The sequence below is a fragment of the Hemitrygon akajei genome, chromosome 32 (assembly GCF_048418815.1).
Source record: "Hemitrygon akajei chromosome 32, sHemAka1.3, whole genome shotgun sequence".
NCBI lineage: Eukaryota > Metazoa > Chordata > Chondrichthyes > Myliobatiformes > Dasyatidae > Hemitrygon > Hemitrygon akajei.
This window is the reverse complement of record NC_133155.1, coordinates 32,712,834-32,732,238: the sequence shown is the minus strand read 5'-3', so window position 1 is coordinate 32,732,238 and position 19,405 is coordinate 32,712,834. Positions and strand designations below refer to the sequence as shown.

Here is a 19,405-nt window from a genome sequence, read left to right as displayed (position 1 = left end):
AGGCCAGGCAGCATCTATAGGGAGAAGCACTGTTGACGTTTTGGGCCGAGACCCTTCGTCAGGACTAACTGAAAGGAAAGCTACTAAGAGATTTGAAAGTAGGAGGGGGAGGGGGAAATGCAAAATGACAGGAGAAGACCGGAGGGGGTGGGATGAAGCTAAGAGCTGGACAGGTGATTGGCAAAAGTGATACAGAGCTGGAGAAGGGAAAGGATCATGGGACGGGAGGCCTCGGGAGAAAGAAAGGGGGAGGGGGGAGCACCAGAGGGAGATGGAGAACAGGCAGAGTGATGGGCAGAGAGAGAGAGAAAAAAAACAAGCAACTAAATATGTCAGGGATGGGGTAAGAAGGGGAGGAGGGGCATTAACGGAAGTTAGAGAAGTCAATGTTCATGCCATCAGGTTGGAGGCTACCCAGTTGGTATATAAGGTGTTGTTCCTCCAACCTGAATGTGGCTTCACCTTTACAGTAAAGGAGGCCATGAATAGACATATCAGAATGGGAATGGGATGTGGAATTAAAATGTGTGGCCACTGGGAGATCCTGCTTTCTCTGGCAGACAGAGCGTAGGTGTTCAGTGAAATGGTCTCCCAGTTTGCATCAGGTCTCACCAATATATAAAAGGCCACACCGGGAGCACCGGACGCAGTATACCACACCAGCCGACTCACAGGTGAAGTGTCGCCTCACCTGGAAGGACTATCTGGGGCCCTGAATGGTGGTGAGGGAGGAAGTGTAAGGGCAGGTGTAGCACTTGTTCCGTTTACAAGGATAAGTGCCAGGAGGGAGATTGGTGGGAAGGGATGGGGGGGACGAGTGGACAAGGGAGTCGCATAGGGAGCAATCCCTGTGAAAAGCAGAAAGAAGGGGGGAGGGAAAGATGTGCTTGGTAGTGGGATCCTGTTGGAGGTGGTGGAAGTTATGGAGAATTATACGTTGGACCTGGAGGCTGGTGGGGTGGTAGGTGAGAACCAGGGGAACCCAATCCCGAGTGGGGTGGGGGCAGATGTGCGGGAAATGGGAGAGATGCGTTTGAGAGCAGAGTTGATGGTGGAAGAAGGGAAGCCCCTTTGTTTAAAAAAGGAAGACATCTCCTTCGTCCTGGAACGAAAAGCCTCATCCTGAGAGCAGATGCGGCGTAGATGGAGGAATTGTGAGAAGGGGATAGCATTTTTGCAAGAGACAGGGTGGGAAGAGGAATAGTCCAGGTAGCTGTGAGAGTCTGTAGGCTTATAGTAGATATCAGTAGATAAGCTGTCTCCAGAGATGGAGACAGAAAGATCAAGAATGGTGTGGTCTCACCAGTACAACTGCAGAAGGACCTCTTTGCTCCTATACTCAACTCCCCTTGTTATGAAGGCCAACATGCCATTAGCTTTCTTCACTGCCTGCTGTACCTGTATGCTTGCAGGTGAATTGGCAAGTTAATTGGCCTCTGAATTGCCCCTAGTGCCTGGATGAGGGGTAGAACCTTGTAGAGTGGAGGCTAATGTGAATTTTGGATTAGTGTAAATGGGTGAGTTTGGCGGGTGGAGATATGTCTCTAGCAAAGGAGGTGTAAGGTGCTCCTTCCCTCTGCTAGCCTGTAGGTCACCCTTGGGCAAGGTGTAGCGCCTGCTTAGTGTTCTGATCAGGGTCACGTGAAGCCAAGGGAGCAGATGGTGCATCTGAAATCCTGGTTATGCGACCACTGACGCCAGGCAGGCAATCTCGGAAGAATATTGATAATGGCTGCGGTCACCTGTTTTGTAAAGACACCGCACAGAAGAAGGCTATGGCAAGCCAATTCTGTAGAAAAATATGCCACGAACAATCATGGTCATGGAAAGACCATGATGGCCCATGTCATACAACACGGCACATGATGATGATGTAAATGGGTGACTGATAGACTTGGTGGGTTGAAGGGCCTGTTTGCAAGCTTCATGTCTCTGTGACTCTGACATCCCAAGGAATGTGCCAGTAATTTAGCTGACCAAGTTACCTCTTAATGTAGGCGAATGGCAATAGAATGAAAGAGGAGTTGATGGGAATGCATGAGAGGAAATAGGTTTCGGGGGATAGGAGCTAAGAGGGAGAATGGGATTTCTGGCATATGTCTGATGGGCCGAATGTACTCTCTATATCTTATAATAAGTAGAACATAGACCACCACAGCAGAATACAAGCCTTTCAGCCAAGAGTGTTAGACCATAAGACACACGAGCAGGTTTAGGCCATTCGGCCCATTGAGTCTGCTCCACCATTCCATCATGGCTGATTTATTAATCCTCTCAATCCCATTCTCCTGCCTTTTCCCCATAACCTTTAACACCCTAACTGATCAACAACCTATCAACTTCCACTTTAATAAACCTAATAACTTGGCCTGCACAGTCGTCTGTGGCAATGAATTCCACAGATTCATCACCCTCTGTATAAAGAGATTTTTCCTCACTCTGCTCTAAATGGACTTCCCTCAATTTTGAGGATGTGTCCTAGATTCACCCACGAGAGGCAACGTCCTTTCCACATCTATTCTATCTAGGCCTTTCAATATTCTCTACGTTTTAATGCGATCCCTCCCCCCTCATTCTTCTAAACTCCTGCGAGAACAGACTGAGAGTCATCAAATGGTCCTCATATGTCATTTCTGGGATCAGTCTCGTGAACCTCTGGACCCTCTTTAATGCCAGCACGTCCTTTCATAGCGAAAGGGCCTAAAACTGACGCACAGTAGTCAAGAGGGATTTGACCAATTCCTTAGCATGACGTCCTTGCTTTTCAAAGGTACATTTAATGTCAGAGAAATGTATACAATATACATCCTGAAATGCTTTTTCTTCGCAGACATCCACGAGAACAGAGGAGTGTCCCAAAGAATGAATGACAGTTAAATGTTAGAACCCCAAAGTCCCTCCCAGCTCTCCTCCCTCCCACCCGCAAGCAGCAGCAACAATCCCTCCCCCACTAGCAAAATAAAGCATCAGCACCCCCCACCAAGCACTCGAGTGTGAGCAAAGGAACAGCAGAGACACGGACTCGCAGTTACCCCAAAGACTACACTGTTCACCCGGCATTCGACATACCACAGGCCCTCTCTCGCCCTGACAAGGGAGAAAATGGTGTCTCCGTTTCACAGCGAGAGGGGAGTCATAACAAGCAGCTTGCTGGTTCATGTTAAAAGTCCGTTGTCTTACTTTTTCTGAGCTGTGTGCTCAAAGATCTCAGATCGCAGCCAAAGATTTTCCAGTTCCCACGACACACCAGGACATCGACCATCGATCCGCCCGTCTCCGGAGCCCTGAGATCCCAGGCCTCCAAAGGCGAGCTGAACTCTAAGGCCACACTCTTGGCATGTCAGTTGTGACACCCCGAGAGTGGGTCCCATTCCCGCAAAGATCCGAAGTCAGTGTATAGCTCCAGGTCAGGGTCTTCAAAAGAACCCTGAAAGGGAAAAATAGAGATATTAAAGATGGAAATAGAGCTGTTTCCAAAGATGCAAGCAAAGGAGTCCCTGTTTAGCGCCATCTTGACTAAGCTCCACCCTCTGAATTCTAGTCCTCTCGAAATGAATGCTAACATTGCATTTGCCTTCCTAACCACCGACTCAACCTGAAAGTTAGTCTTCAGAGAATCCTGCACAAGGACTCATGTCCCTTTTCACCTCTGAATTTGAATTTTCTCCCCAGTTAGAAAATCATCTAAGCTTTTATTGCTTCTGCCAAAGTGCATCACCATGCACTTTCCTACACAACACTACATCTACATCTACGTCCTACACTACATCTGTCACTTCTTTGCCCATTAGCCCAATCCTTCTGCAGACACCCTGCCTTCTGAATGCTACCTACCACTCCACCTATCTTTGTATCAAATTGGCCACAAAGCCATCAGTTCTTTCATCCAAATCACTGACATATATTACCATGCAAGTCATAGGCACAAATATATATAAGCTAGGGTGCCTAAGACTTTTGCTCAGTACTGTATCTTTCCGAGGTTTCTTTTTAAAATTTATTATTATTATCACCTGGGACTCACAGTTTACAAACCTGTGAATTTGTCCACTTTCTGCCTTTTCTTTTAAATTCAACTGTTCCTCTTTTCTTGCAAAGAAAGCAAAGTGCACTTCTTGTTTAAACTCACATCTCTAGCTCCGCTTTTTGAAAAATCGAATGTCTCGCTGTGCTTCAACAACTAGGTAGTCTCAAGTTTGTTTCAAAACTTACTGGGTGTCGCTGCAACCTGAAAACATAAAAGATGAAAGAAAGCATGAAGCTAAGAGATGCATGTGCTTAGTTTCATTTTTACTTTAAGCGAGATGTGCATTTACGATGTGGTGCCATGATGATGTAAGTCATTCACGTACTTTTACATATAACCCGTCATGAATTACTTAAGCCAAGAATGCTTAAGTTGAACAGGGGAAACTATGGAGCCATGAGGGAGGAGCTGGCCAAAGTTGACTGGACGGATAGCCTAGCAGAAAAGACAGTGGAACAGCAATGGCAGGTATTCTTGGGAATAATGCACAAGGTGCAAAATCAGTTCATCCCTCAGAGAAGGAAGGATTCAAAGGGGGGAAAGGGGCCACAGTGGTTGACAAAGGAAGTCAGAGATTGCATAGCATTAAAAAAAAGGAAGTATGACAGAGCTAAGGTGAGTGGGAGGACGGATGATTGGGAAGTTTTTAAGGAACAACAGAACTTAACTAAGAAGGCAATGCAGGGAGAAAAAAATGAGGTACGAATGCAAGCTAGCCAGGAATATAAAGGAAGATAGCAAAAGCTTTTTTAGGTATGTGAAGAGAAAGAAGATAGTTAAGAACAATGTTGGGCCCTTGAAGAATGAATTGGATGAAATTGTTATGGGAAACAGAGAAATGCCAGAAGAATTTAATGAGTACTTTAGATCTGTTTTCACTAAGGAAGACACAAGCAATCTCCCAGATGTATGGATGGGCCAAGGACATAGGGTAACAGAGGAAATGAATCAGACTGACATTAGGAAGGAAACGGTGATGAGAAGACTGATGGGACTGAAGGCTGACAAATCCCCAGGTCCAGATGGTCTGCATCCTAGGGTACTAAAGGAGGTGGCCCTGGAAATTGCGGATGCATTGGTAATCATTTTCCAATGTTCCTTAGATTCAGGATCAGTTCCTGAGGATTGGAGAATGGCTAATGTTATCCCACTTTTTAAGAAAGGAGGGAGGGAGAAAACAGAGAACTATCGACCTGTCAGCCTGACATTGGTGGTGGGGAAGATGCTAGAGTCCATTATTAAGGATGAAATAGTGGCATATCTAGATAGCAGTGATAGGATTGGGCCGAGCCAGCATGGATTTACCAAGGGTAAATCATGCTTGACTAATCTGTTGGAGTTTTTCGAGGATGTAACCAGGAAGTTAGACGGGGGAGATCCAGTGGATGTAGTGTACCTTGATTTTCAGAAGGCATTTGATAAGGTCCCACATAGGAGATTGGTGGGTAAAATCAAAGCTCAGGGCATCGTGGGGAAGACATTGACATGGATAGAAAACTGGTTGGCAGATAGAAAGCAAAGGGTAGCGGTGAATGGGTGTTTCTCAGAATGGCAGGTGGTGACTAGTGGGGTGCCACAGGGCTCGATATTGGGACCACAGCTGTTTACAATTTACGTCAACGATTTAGATGAAGGGATTGAGAATAACATCAGCAAATTTGCTGATGATACTAAGCTGGGTGGCAGTGTGACATGTGATGAGGATGTTAGGAGAATTCAGGGTGACTTGGATAGGCTGGGTGAGTGGGCAGATACTTGGCAGATGACGTTTAATGTGAATAAGTGTGAGGTTACCCACTTTGGGAGTAAGAACAGGAAGGCAGATTATTATCTGAATGGTGTAGAGTTAGGTAAGGGAGAAATACAAAGAGATCTCGGAGTCCTTGTTCATCAGTCACTGAAGGTGAATGAGCAAGTGCAGCAGGCAGTGAAGAAGGCTAATGGAATGTTGGCCTTTATTACAAAGGGAATTGAGTACAAGAGCAAGGAAATCCTCTTGCATTTGTACAGAGCCCTGGTGAGACCACACCTGGAGTATTGTGTACAGTTTTGGTCTCCAGGGTTAAGGAAGGACATCCTGGCTGTAGAGGAAGTGCAGCGTAGATTCACGGGGTTAATTCCTGGGATGTCTGGACTGTCTTACGCAGAGAGGTTAGAGAGACTGGGCTTGTACACGCTGGAATTAAGGAGATTGAGAGGGGATCTGATTGAAACATATAAGATTATTAAGGGATTGGACAAGATAAAGGCAGGAAATATGTTCCAGATGCTGGGAGAGTCCAGTACCAGAGGGCATGGTTTGAGAATAAGGGGTAGGTCATTTAGGACAGAGTTAAGGAAAAACTTTTTCTCCCAGAGAGTTGTGGGGGTCTGGAATGCACTGCCTCAGAAGGTAGTGGAGGCCAATTCTCTGGATGCTTTCAAGAAGGAGCTAGATAGGTATCTTATGGATAGGGGAATCAAGGGATATGGGGACAAGGCAGGAACTGGGTATTGATAGTAGATGATCAGCCATGATCTCAAAATGGCGGTGCAGACTCGAAGGGCCGAATGGTCTACTTCTGCACCTATTGTCTATTGTCTATTAATCAAACAATATATTTACAATATTACTCAAAAATTACTGAAATATTAAATACACAGTAACAACAACCACTGACTCTATCTTGCAGTTATTTCCTCAAAAAATTCCAATAGATTTGTCAGTGAAGGTTTCCCCTTTAGAAAATCTTGCTGACTTTGGCCTTTTTTTTAATCATGTGCCTCCATGTACCATGAAACTTCAACCTTAGCAGTAGACTCCATCATCTTTCCAACTGTTGATGACAGGACAACTGGCCTATAATTTTCTTTCTTCTGTCTCCCTCCCTTCATAAAGAGTGGAATGACGTTTCCAGTCCTTGGAGACCATTCCAGAATCTAGTGATAATTGAAAGATTATTACTATTGCCTCCACAATCTCTTCAGGCATCTCTTTCAGAACCATGAGGTGTTGTCCATCTGGTCCAAGACTTAACTACCTTCAGAATTTTCAGCTTCACTAAACCTTTCTCTTTAGTAATAGCAATAACACTCACTTCTGCTCCCTGATATTCTCACATTTCTGGCGTTTCCAGCATCATTTTCTAATGGCTTGATATCCACTCTCATCTCTCTTTTACTCTTTATATATCTGTAAAAACATTCTGTATCCTTTTTATTATTGGTTAGCTTACCTCCATATTTCATCTTTTCCCTCTTTATGAGTTTTTCTGTTGCCTTCTGTTGGTTTTTAAAACCTTCTCAATCCTTTATCTTCCCACTAATTTTTGCAGTATTGTATGCCCTCTCTTTTGCTTTTATGCTGTCTTTGACTTCCTTTGTCAACCAAGGTTGCCTCCCTTTAGAATATTTCTTCATCTTTGGGAGGTAACTTTCCTGCAGCTTCTGAATTTCCCCCAGAAACACCAGCCATTGCTGTTCTTTTGTCATCCCTACTAGTATCTCCTTCCACTCAACTTTGGCCTGCTCCTCTCTCATGCCTCTGTAACTCTGTAATCCACTGTAATACTCATACATTTGTTTTTCACTTCTCCTTCTCAAACTGCAGGGTGAATTCTATCATATTATGTTCATCGCTTCGTAAGTGTTCCTTTACCTTAAGCTTCCTATCAAATCTGTGTTGTTACATAACACCCAGTCCAGAATTGCTGTTCCCCAAGTAGGCTCAACTGCAAGCTGCTCTAAAAAGCCATCTCACAGACGTTATACAAATTCCCTCTCAGCACCAAAATGATTTTCCCAATCTTCCTGCATAATGAAATCCTCTATGTTTGTCACAATTTCCCTCTTTCTGCATGCCTTTTCTAGCTCCTGTTGTAATTTGTAGCCCACCTGCTGGCTACTGTCCTCCCAACCTTTTAACCAACTCTAAAATCAATCTAACCTTTCCTCCTTTTTTCTACCATCCATGTGCCTATCTAACGGTTTCTTAAATGCATCCTGCCCATATTTTCCTCCAATCACTTTAAAATCATGCCCCCTCATATTAGCCATTTCTCTCCTGGGTATAAGTCTCTGGCTGCCCATGCAATCATCTTGTACATCTCTATCAAGTCAGCTCTCATTTCCCTCTCGAGAAAGGAAAGCCCTAGATCACTCAGTTCAACATAAGTAGGTGAACAGACGCTGAGCTCTCCAGGTTATATTATTGTGAAGTAGAATCTAACAGCAGATGCTGGTGACTGAGGGACTGAGAGGGAAGGACGAAGGGAAGGAAAGCCTTTATTCTACATTCAGCAGAGAAGAAGCTATTTACATTTAATATTGATTTAGATGGTGGGATTATGTCACAACCACCAATGATAGGAGGCGGGCGCCTTTATAAGCAGTGTGCAAACCAAAAATACATTATTACCAATAGTTATTAAAGGTTAAGCAAGTGCACAAATATAGCAAATGTATTCCAGCTTAGAAAGACGTGAAGTCATTCAGTTTGGACTGAGATACCAGAAAAGCTGAATGTAGTGATGATCCAGGGAGATGAGGTCAATGCTCCTGTACATTGATCGGGGACAGGAAATATTCAGACAGGCCAGTTTGTCTAAAGAAACTGGAGTATAAGGAGATAACTTGGTACATTGGCTATTCCAGGCCCTAGCTCAACCACGTTAGAAAGACATTTTTCTATATTTTAAGAAAAATGTATGGCCTCAGACATCTGTGCAAATGTACTGTGCAAATTTACTTGAGTCGTCTCCTGAGGTTAATTGACAAGGTGAGACTCCACTAACTAGTGCAGCATCCTCAGGAAATTAAGAAGGAATTTAACTGACGTTTTCAAAATATTAAGTAATATACCGGGGTGATTGATAAGTTCGTGGCTTAAGGTAGAAGGAGTCAATTTTAGAAAACCTAGCACACTTATTTTTCAACATAGTCCCCTCTTAATTTTACACACTTAGTCCAGCGGTCCTGAAGCATACAGATCTTGGACCTCCAGAAAGTGTCCACAGGTAGGTGATTGATAAATTCGTGGCCTAATGTAGTAGGAGATGAGTTATACAGTTCTCGTTACATGCACATGCAGGTAAACTCTTTCAGTGATTATGCAGGAAGTTTGAAGTTAATAACTCATCTCCTTCTACCTTAGGCCACGAACTGTTCAATCAGCCCTGATGAATTATTAACTTCAAACTTTCTGCATAATCACTCAAAGAGTTGAACTGCACGTGCATGTAACGAGAGCTGTAAAACTCATCTCCTACCTTAGGCCACGAACCTATCAATCACCCCTGCTGTGGACACTTCCTTGAGGTCCAAGATCCGTATGCTCCACGACTGCTGGACTAAGTGTGTAAATGTAGGAGGGGACTATGTTGAAAAATAAATGTGCCAGGTTTTCTAAAATTGACTCCTTCTACCTTAGGTCACGAACTTATCAATCACCCCTCGTAGTAAATAGAACAAAGCCATTTCCATTTCTAAACAAGTTTAACAAATGTCTGCTGGTTTTTTTTAGAAGTTAGTAAACATTTTTGGCGTTGACTTGGCAGAACTTTGAAACTGAGTGGCGTTGCAACAACAACCCCTTGCACTCAGCGTCAGCAAGACCAAGGAATTTGTGGCAGACTTCAGGAACGAGAAGGCAGGAGAAGGCGCGCCATCCCCCACCGAGGGACCAGCGAGCAGTTTCCAGTTCCTGGGCATCATCATCTCTGATGACCTATCCAGGGCCCAACACATTGATGCAGTCATGAAAAGTTTGAGGAGGTTTGGTGTGTCACTACGAACCTTCGCAAGTTCCCACAGGAGAGCATACTGCCTGGTTGCATCACCACCTGCTGTGGGGGCTTCAGTGTACAGCATCGAAAGAGGCTGTAAAATACTGTGGACTCAGCCAAATCCATCATGGGCACAACCCTCCCTGCCGCTGAGGACATCTTCAAGAGGCAGTCAAGCCAAGTCACTTTAATTGTCATTTCGACCATAACTGCTGGTACAGTACATAGTACAAAAAAGACAACGTTTTTCAGGACCATGGTGTTATATGACACAGTACAAAAACTAGACTGAACTACGTAAAAAAAACAACACAGAGAAAGCTACACTAGACTACAGACCTACACTGGACTGCATAAAGTGCACAAAAACAGTGCAGGCATTACAATAAATAATAAACAGGACAGTAGGGCAAGGTGTCAGTCCAGACTCTGGGTATTGAGGAGTCTGATAGCTTGGGGGAAGAAACTGTTACATTGTCTGGCCGTGAGAGCCCGAATGCTTCGGAGCCTTTTCTCAGACGGCAGGAGGGAGAAGAGATTGTATGAGGGGTGCATGGGGTCCTTCATAATGCTGTTTGCTTTGCGGATGCAGCATTTAGTGTAAATGTCCATGATGGCTGGAAGAGAGACCCCGATGATCTTCTCAGCTGACCTCACTATCCGCTGCAGGGTCTTGCAATCCGAGATGGTGCAATTTCCGAACCAGGCAGTGATGCAGCTGCTCAGGATGCTCTCAATACAACCCCTGTAGAATGTGATGAGGATGGGGGGTGGGAGATGGACTTTCCTCAGCCTTCATTGAAAGTAGAGACGCTGCTGGGCTTTCTTTGCTATGGAGCTGGTGTTGAGGGACCAGGTGAGATTCTCCATCAGGTGAAAACCAAGAAATCTGGTGCTCTTTACGATCTCTACCGAGGAGCCGTCGATGTTCAGCGGGGAGTGTCACTTCATGATGATGTGAGTACAACGTGATGGTAGTCATTGAGGCAGGACACTGAAGACTTCTTCGGCACGGCGACGATGGTGGCGGCCTTGAAGCACGTTGGAACGGTGGCGCTGCTCAGGGAGATGTTGAAGATGTCAGTGAGAACATCTGCTAGCTGGTTTGCACATCCTCTGAGCACTCTACCAGGAATATTGTCTGGTCCAGCAGCCTTCCGTGGGTTGACTCTGCACAGGGTTCTTCTCACGTCAGCCACGGTGAGACACAGCACTTGGTCATTTGTAGGAGGGGTGGACTTCCTCGCCGCCATGTCATTTTCCGCCTCAAACCAGGCGTAGAAGTTATTCAGCGCATTTGGGAGGGAGGCATCACCTGTACAGTCAGGTGATATTGTCCTGTAATTGGTGATGTCCTGGATGCCCTTCCACATGCACCGTGTGTCGCCGCTGTCCTGGAAGTAACTGTGGATTAGCTGGGCATGTGCACGCTTTGCCCCTCTGATGGCTCAGGACAGTTTGATCCTTGCCGTTATAGCTGCCTTGTCGCCTGATCTGAAGGCTCAAGAAGGCAGCATCCATTGTGAAAGACCCTCACTATCACATGCCCTCTTCTCATTAGGGAGGAGGCGAAGGTACATCAACGTTTTCGGAACAGGTTCTTCCCCTCTGACCTCAGGTTTATGAATGGTCCATGAATGTAAGAACACTAACTTTTATTCCTCTTCTGCACTATTGATTTTTTGTAACTTAATGGTAATTTATCACATCTTTGCACTCTTCTGCAAAACAACAAATTTCATGACATACTGCAGAGATAATAAATCTGATTGTGACCCAAACTGAAATGGAATTAACACCTACTCAATTATTAATCCAATTTTAAGATTTTTTTAAGTTGACATCTTTAAGAGGTAAAATAAGACAGTGTTGAGTCATGGCTCAAATTATCAATGAACTCACTGACTGACAGAACAGGCTTAAGTGGCTGAATAACTTGCTCCTGTTCTTTAGTTCTGAGACGATGAAATGCCCTGAACTCATAAAACAAACGTAAGAACCCTAGTGGATTACTGAAGTCACAGTGCCGAGCTTTGAGCACATTATTCACACGAGCACTCAAGTGCAGGATTGAGAGTACGTTTGCTGTGTTGGAGTGTGGTATTTTATTGGTATCAGTGCCCCAGCCAACTTCTCAACTTCTATGGAATGTCCAGTTACACCATTCAGAAAAGGCAAAGTTCTCCCAATGTTTACCTCCCTACCAGCAGCACTGAAGTCTCATAATTGGGAATTATCTCATTGATTTTCTGTGCTGTCCTCCAAGAGGACCTCAACTTTGACGTGGTTTGGAGTCTGCGTGCCTCAGTGACCCGGATCACTCAGGCCAAACAGGTCAAAGAGTAGAGGACAGAATAAGAGTAGACACCAGTCCAGCAGGTTTAAGGGCTCAGCTCGGGGCTAACAACCCTGACTGGTTAAACAGGATTGTTATGGAAATAGCAATAAAGAATGCTTCTACATTTGAGCGCGATAGTATTCCTGAATCTTCACCTGACTGATAGCAGTAAAAATAGGGAGGAAGCTGCTAGCATGATGAAGGAAGCCCTGAACATCGCTAGAGATGGAGGTCCTTCATTACTGCCCTAAATGCCAGCAGCATAACGGGTAGTAAGTAACTTTCTGTACCGTGCAGAAGTATCAAGATGTTGAACTGCAGCCAATCACCAGCTCTGAAGCATTGTTGCACTGGGTGTTTTATTGGTTGAATCACCACCCCAATACCAGGATCTTCCACTGGACAGCATCACAGGGACTGCAGGGCAGTCGATTCAGACACTTCCATCATGGGCACCACCATCCCCACCATGAAGAACATCGTCAAGAGGTGATACTTCAAGGAGGTGACACCCATCATTAATGACCCTCACTACCTGGGGCATGCCCTCTTCTCATTGCTATCATCAGGGAGGAATAACGGGAGCCTGAAGACCCACACTCAATGTTTTTGGAGCATCTTCTTCCCCTCCACCATCAGACGTAAGTTTGGTCCATGAACCCATGAACACTACCTAGTTGTTCCTTTTCTGCATGATTTATTTGCTCTTTGTAGCTTGTAGTAATATTTGTCTATTGCACTGTACTGCTGTTGCAAAGCAGCACGTTTCACCACATACGTCAGTGATTATGATTCTCATTCTGAAAGCAACTTGTATTCCTTGGAAAAAGCAAACATCATCACCCCAAACCAGGTCTGAACTAGCTTTAGGATGGTTTACACACACAAAGGTCATTACCCCAAACCAGGTCTGAACTAGTTGAAGAATGGTTTACACACACAAAGGTCATTACCCCAAACCAGGTCTGAACTAGCTTTAGGATGGTTTACACACACAAAGGTCATTACCCCAAACCAGGTCTGAACTAGCTTTAGGATGGTTTACACACACAAAGGTCATTACCCCAAACCAGGTCTGAACTAGTTTTAGGATGGTTTACACACACAAAGGTCATTACCCCAAACCAGGTCTGAACCAGCTTTAGGATGGTTTACACACACAAAGGTCATTACCCCAAACCAGGTCTGAACTAGTTGAAGAATGGTTTACACGCACAAAGGTCATCACCCCAAACCAGGTCTGAACTAGCTTTAGGATGGTTTACACGCACAAAGGTCATCACCCCAAACCAGGTCTGAACTAGCTTTAGGATGGTTTACACACACAAAGGTCATTACCCCAAACCAGGTCTGAACTAGTTGAAGAATGGTTTACACGCACAAAGGTCATCACCCCAAACCAGGTCTGAACTAGCTTTAGGATGGTTTACACGCACAAAGGTCATCACCCCAAACCAGGTCTGAACTAGCTTTAGGATGGTTTACACACACAAAGGTCATTACCCCAAACCAGGTCTGAACTAGTTGAAGAATGGTTTACACGCACAAAGGTCATCACCCCAAACCAGGTCTGAACTAGCTTTAGGATGGTTTACACGCACAAAGGTCATCACCCCAAACCAGGTCTGAACTAGCTTTAGGATGGTTTACACGCACAAAGGTCATCACCCCAAACCAGGTCTGAACTAGCTTTAGGATGGTTTACACGCACAAAGGTCATCACCCCAAACCAGGTCTGAACTAGCTTTAGGATGGTTTATACACATAAAGGTCATTACCCCAAACCAGGTCTGAACTAGCTTTAGGATGGTTTACACGCACAAAGGTCATTACCCCAAACCAGGTCTGAACTAGCTTTAGGATGGTTTACACACACAAAGTTCATTACCCCAAACCAGGTCTGAACTAGCTTTAGGATGGTTTACACACACAAAGGCAGGATCTGTACATTTCTGGCCTTGTCCTCTCTGAGTGTAACAACTCTTCCAATACTTCACTGGTTTGGCTTGAAGCACCCAAAGGTGCATTCCCCATGGCAGTCCAGGAGCAGCTCATTGAAGGAAGAGAGAGGCAGAGATCTCAGAGGGTGTGGAGGTCCTGGGCAGTGAAATTCAGGCTAGTAGATCTGCCGTTCCATCACAGGAAGAGCCTGGCAGAAGGTGACTCCAGTTTTCTTCTCCAGATGGGAGAAACTGAATGATACAACTCCTGAATAAATTTCATGCCTTTCAGGATATGTTGGGATGTGTTGCAAAGAACTGGAATTGTGGAACACCCATCCAGGGGTGGTGGTAAAGGACATTTAAGAAACCATTAGATATAGACACTTGAATAAAAACACCCACACACAACAAATGCAGACAGACAACCAATGTGCAAAAGACAAGAAAGTGTGCAAATAGAAAACAGAGAAAAAAGTAATAATAATAAATAAATAAACAATGAATATTGAGAACGTGAGGTGAGTCTTTGAAAGTGAGGCCATAGGTTGTAGGATCAATTCAGTGTTGTGGTGAGTGAAGTTATTCCCTCTGGTTCAGAAGCCTGATGGTTGAGGGGTGATCTCTGTTCCTGAAGCTGGTGATGTGGGACGTAAGGCTCCTGAACCTCCTTCCCGATGGCAGCAGCGAGGTGAGAGGGTGGCCTGATTTTCATTGCAGCTGTCTTTCACTGTACTCGACAATAAGCTCGATTTGACTCAGGTTTTAGATTGCTTAATGTCATTTCCTGTAACAAGTCTAAGGAGGGCAAAACAATTGTTACTCCTGATCCAATGCAACAAAAAAACCCAGAAAAGATAAAGAACACAACAATAATAACAGAAAACACACCATAAATCTGTGAATTTTGTTCCCACGAGCGGCTGTGAAGGCCAAGTCATTGTGTGTATTTAAGGCAGAAATAGATAGGTTCTTGATTAGCCAGGGCATCAAAGGGTATGGGGTGAAATCAGGGGAATGGGGATGACTGGGAGAATTGGATCAGCCCATGATTGAATGGCAGAGCAGACGTGATTAACCAAATGGCCTAATTCTGCTCCTATGTCTTATGGTCTTATCTTCTATAAATACACAAGGTAGCTTATACTTGGTACATGGATTGATTGTGTGTCCATAAAGTGATGCTAAGCTGTAAATAAGGTGTCTGATGGGAAATAATATAGTAGTGGTGGAGTTAGTGGGGGAATGTGCTGTTTAGTCATACTGCTTGGGGAGAGTATCTATTTTTGAGTCTGTTGGTCCTCGCATGGATGCTATGAAGCCTCTTCCCTGATAGGACGGGGAAAAACAGTTCATGAGCAGTGTGTGTGGGATCTCAAGTTCAAAGTTCAAAGCTCTCAGGAAATCTGGTCACCTCAATGTAGAAAGAATGGGGAAGCTCCAGGGAAGTTGCAGAGGAGATTTACCAGGATGTTGCCTGGATTAGAGAGGGTGCAGAGGAGATTTACCAGGATGCTGCCTGGATTAGGGAAGTTGCAGAGGAGATTTACCAGGATGCTGCCTGGATTAGGGAGGGTGCAGAGGAGATTTACCAGGATGCTGCCTGGATTAGGGAGGGTGCAGAGATATACCAGGATGCTGCCGCCTGGATTAGGGAGGGTGCAGAGATTTACCAGGATGCTGCCTGGGTTAGGGAGGGTGCAGAGGAGATTCACCAGGATGCTGCCTGGATTAGGGAGGGTGCAGAGGAGATTTACCAGGATGCTGCCTGGATTAGAGAGGGTGCAGAGGAGATTCACCAGGATGCTGCCTGGATTAGAGAGGGTGCAGAGGAGATTCACCAGGATGCTGCCTGGATTAGGGAGGCTGCAGAGGAGATTCACCGGGATGCTGCCTGGATTAGGGAGGGTGCAGAGGAGATTCACCAGGATGCTGCCTGGATTAGGGAGCATGTGGTGTGAGGATATGTTGGAGAAAAGGAGGATGAGAGGTGAACTGATAGCGGTGCCCAAGATGATAAGAAGCATAGATCGAGGGACAACAGGAGACATTTTCCCAGGGTGGAATTGCCTAACACCAGGGGGTAAAATTTAAAGGTGATTGGAGGAATGTCAGAGGTAAGTTTTTTTTTTACAAAGAGTGGTGGGTGTGAGGAATGCCCTGTGGTAGTAGAGGCAGATACAATAGGGGCGTTTAAGAAATGCTTAGATATGCATGTAGAGTATAGAAAAATGGAGAGCTACGTAGGAGGGATGGGATAGTTTGATCTTAGGCAGGTTAAAAGATTGGCACAGCATCGGGGCCGAAGGGCCTGTACTGTTGTATGTTCTATGTTCAAATTTTTTTTATCGAAGTACATATATGTTACCATATGCTAAGGTATATATGAAGGTCTCGCTCTAAGTAAGAACTGGAATTTGATTGTAAGCAAGGTGGGTGAGCATAAACCTGATTGGATGAGAACTAACTTTCCAACAGCTCTAGCACATCCTCTTTCTTAATATCTACATGCTCAAGCTTTTCAGTCTGCTGCAAGTCATCTCTACAATTGCCAAGATCCTTTTCTGTGCTGAATACTGAAGCAAAGTATTCATTAAGTACCTCTGCTTTTTCCTCCGGTTCCATACACACTTTTCCACTGTCACACTTGATTGGTCCCATTCTCTCACGTCCTATCCACTTGCTCTTCAAATACTTGTAGAATGCCTTGGGGTTTTCCTTAATCCTGTCCACCAAGGCCTTCTCATAGCCCCTTCTGGCTCTCCTAATTTCTTTCTTAAGCTCCTTCTTCCTAGTCTTATAATTTTATAAATCTCTATCATTACCTAGTTTTTTGAACCTTTTATAAGCTGTTCTTCTTGACTAGATTTTCTACAGCCTTTGTACACCACAGTTCCTGTACCCTACCATCCTTTCCCTGTCTCATTGGAACGTACCTATGCAGAATTCCACGCAAATATCCCCTGAACATTTGACACATTTCTGCCATACATTTCCCTGAGAATATCTGTTCCCAATTTGTTCTTCCAAGTTCCTGCCTGATAGCCTCATATTTCCTCTTACTCCAATCATACGCTTTCCTAACTTGTCTGTTCCTATCCCTCCCCAATACTATAGTAAAGGAGATAGAATTATGATTACTATCTCCAAAATGCTCTCCCACTGAGTGATCTGACATCTGACCAGGCTCATTTCCCAATACCAGATCAAGTACAGCCTCTCCCCAGCAATTCTAGTTTAAACTCTCCCCAGCAGCCGTAGCAAACCTCCCTGTCAGGACATTGGCCCCCCTCGGATTCAAGTGCAACCCATCCTTTTTGTATAAGTCACGCCTGCCCCAGAAGAGGTCCCAATGATCCAGAAATCTGAATCCCTGCCCCCTGCTCCAATCCCTCAGCCGCACATTTCTCCTCCACCTCACTCTATTCCTACTGTATACTTACTGTGGCATGGCACAGGCAGTAATCCTTCCCTTGTGGTTCTGTTTCTCAGCCTCCCTTAGTCTGCTTTCAGGACCTGCTCCCTTTTCCTGCCAATGTCGTTGGTACCAATATGTCCCACGATCTCAGGCTGTTCACCTTCCCACTTCAGGATATCATGGATGCGATCAGAGACATCCCAGACCCTGGCACCTGGGAGGCAAACTACCGTCCGTGTTTCTTTACTGCGTCCACAGAATCGCAGAATGAGTTAATTAAATGGGCAACACAGTAGTGTAGCGGCCAGCACGGTGGTACTACACTGACAGCGACGGGTTCAATTCCCATAAGGAGTTTGTATGTTCCCCATGATCGTGTGAGTTTCCTCCAGATGCCCCGGTTTCCCCCCACTGTCGATTGATTGGGCACATGGCAGTCTGTGGCACTGAAAGGTCCTGTTACCTTGCTGTATCTGTAAATAACTAAATAAGTACACCTCAAGCAACACACACAAAATGCTGGTGGATCGCAGCAGGCCAGGCAGCATCTATAGGGAGAAGCACTGTCGACGTTTCGGGCCGAGACCCTTCATCAATGCCTGGCCTGCTGTGTTCCACCAGCATTTTGTGTGTGTTGCTTGAATTTCCAGCATCTGCAGATTTCCTCGTGTTTGCATAAGTACACCTCAGCTGTCCACAGAGCTGAGATGGTTCCTGGAACCAGGGTTTAGCTGTAAACAGACCAGACATGGTTCCTGGAACCAGGGTTTAGCTGTACACAGAGCACACACGGTTCCTGGAACCAGGGTTTACCTGTACACAGAGCAGACACGGTTCCTGGAACCAGGGTTTACCTGTACACAGAGCACACACGGTTCCTGGAATCAGGGCTGGGTTCCTGCAGCCTCGCTCTCTCACGTGGAATTCCTCAAACAAGAAACTACCTGCAGTTCTCACTGACAGACCCTCCAACAGTACTGTGTTAGGCCTCCACCATAGCAACGCTTTCTGGTTCAGGCTGCTTTCTCAGGAGCTGAATGCACTCGGTGAACTTCTCCGGAATGTTCTAGTCAGACTTTCACTTCACTTCTGTTGTCATAACAATCATTAACAAGAATGTGTGGCCGTAAGCTCCAAGCACAAAGCGAAACTCGAGACAGTGAGAGAAGAAGGAGCCAGAAGCTGCCTCTGACAGGCCTGCGGCTCGATGCTGTGGGTGCTTGGTCCTGTCTGCTCATGTGCTTCTGAGCACCATCTTGTGTAAGAGGTCAGATGTAGCCACACCTAACCACTGACTCTGGGACAGTCTGGGCCAAAGGGTTTCGTTCCTGGCCCCTCACCGTTCAGCGGTATGACAATAAGAACACAAGATGTTGGAGCAGAAATAGACTATTCGATCCATCAGGTCTGCTCCGTCATTCCATAGCCGATTTATTATGCAGTACCTCTCAATCCCGTGCTCCTGCTTTCTCCCCAAACCTTCAACACCCTGACTAATCAGGAACCTGTCAACCTCCGTTTTAAAACACCAATGACACGGCCTCCACAGCTGTCTGTGGCAAGGACGTCTACAGATTCACCACCCTCTAGCTAAAGGATTTCCACCTCATCTCTGTTCGAAAGGGACATTCTTGTATTGTGAGGCTGTGCCTTCTGTCCTAGATTCTCCCACTATTGGAAACATCCTCTCTACATTCATTCTATCTAGGCCTTTCAATAGTCACAAGGTATCCTCCCCATTCTTATAAACTCTAGTGAGCATAGTCCCTGAGCCATCAAATACCCCCTCATGCATTAACCCTTTCATTCCCAGAATCATTCTCAGAAACCTCCTCTGGACCATCTCCAATGCCAGCAGGACCTTTCTTAGATAGAGGGCTCAGTGCTTACAATACTTCAAATGGGGTCAGGCCAAAGACT

At 45.3% G+C, this 19,405-nt stretch overlaps 1 long non-coding RNA gene across 1 annotated transcript; it reads right to left on the bottom strand.

The window, feature by feature from the left end:
• Nucleotides 1-2,970: 2,970 nt before the first annotated feature.
• Nucleotides 2,971-18,539, bottom strand: LOC140719629 (uncharacterized). Its single transcript, XR_012096963.1, has 3 exons — nucleotides 18,340-18,539; nucleotides 4,130-4,228; nucleotides 2,971-3,427 (listed from the first exon to the last, which is right to left on the bottom strand). It is a non-coding gene; the product is annotated as an uncharacterized lncRNA (long non-coding RNA).
• Nucleotides 18,540-19,405: the final 866 nt, after the last annotated feature.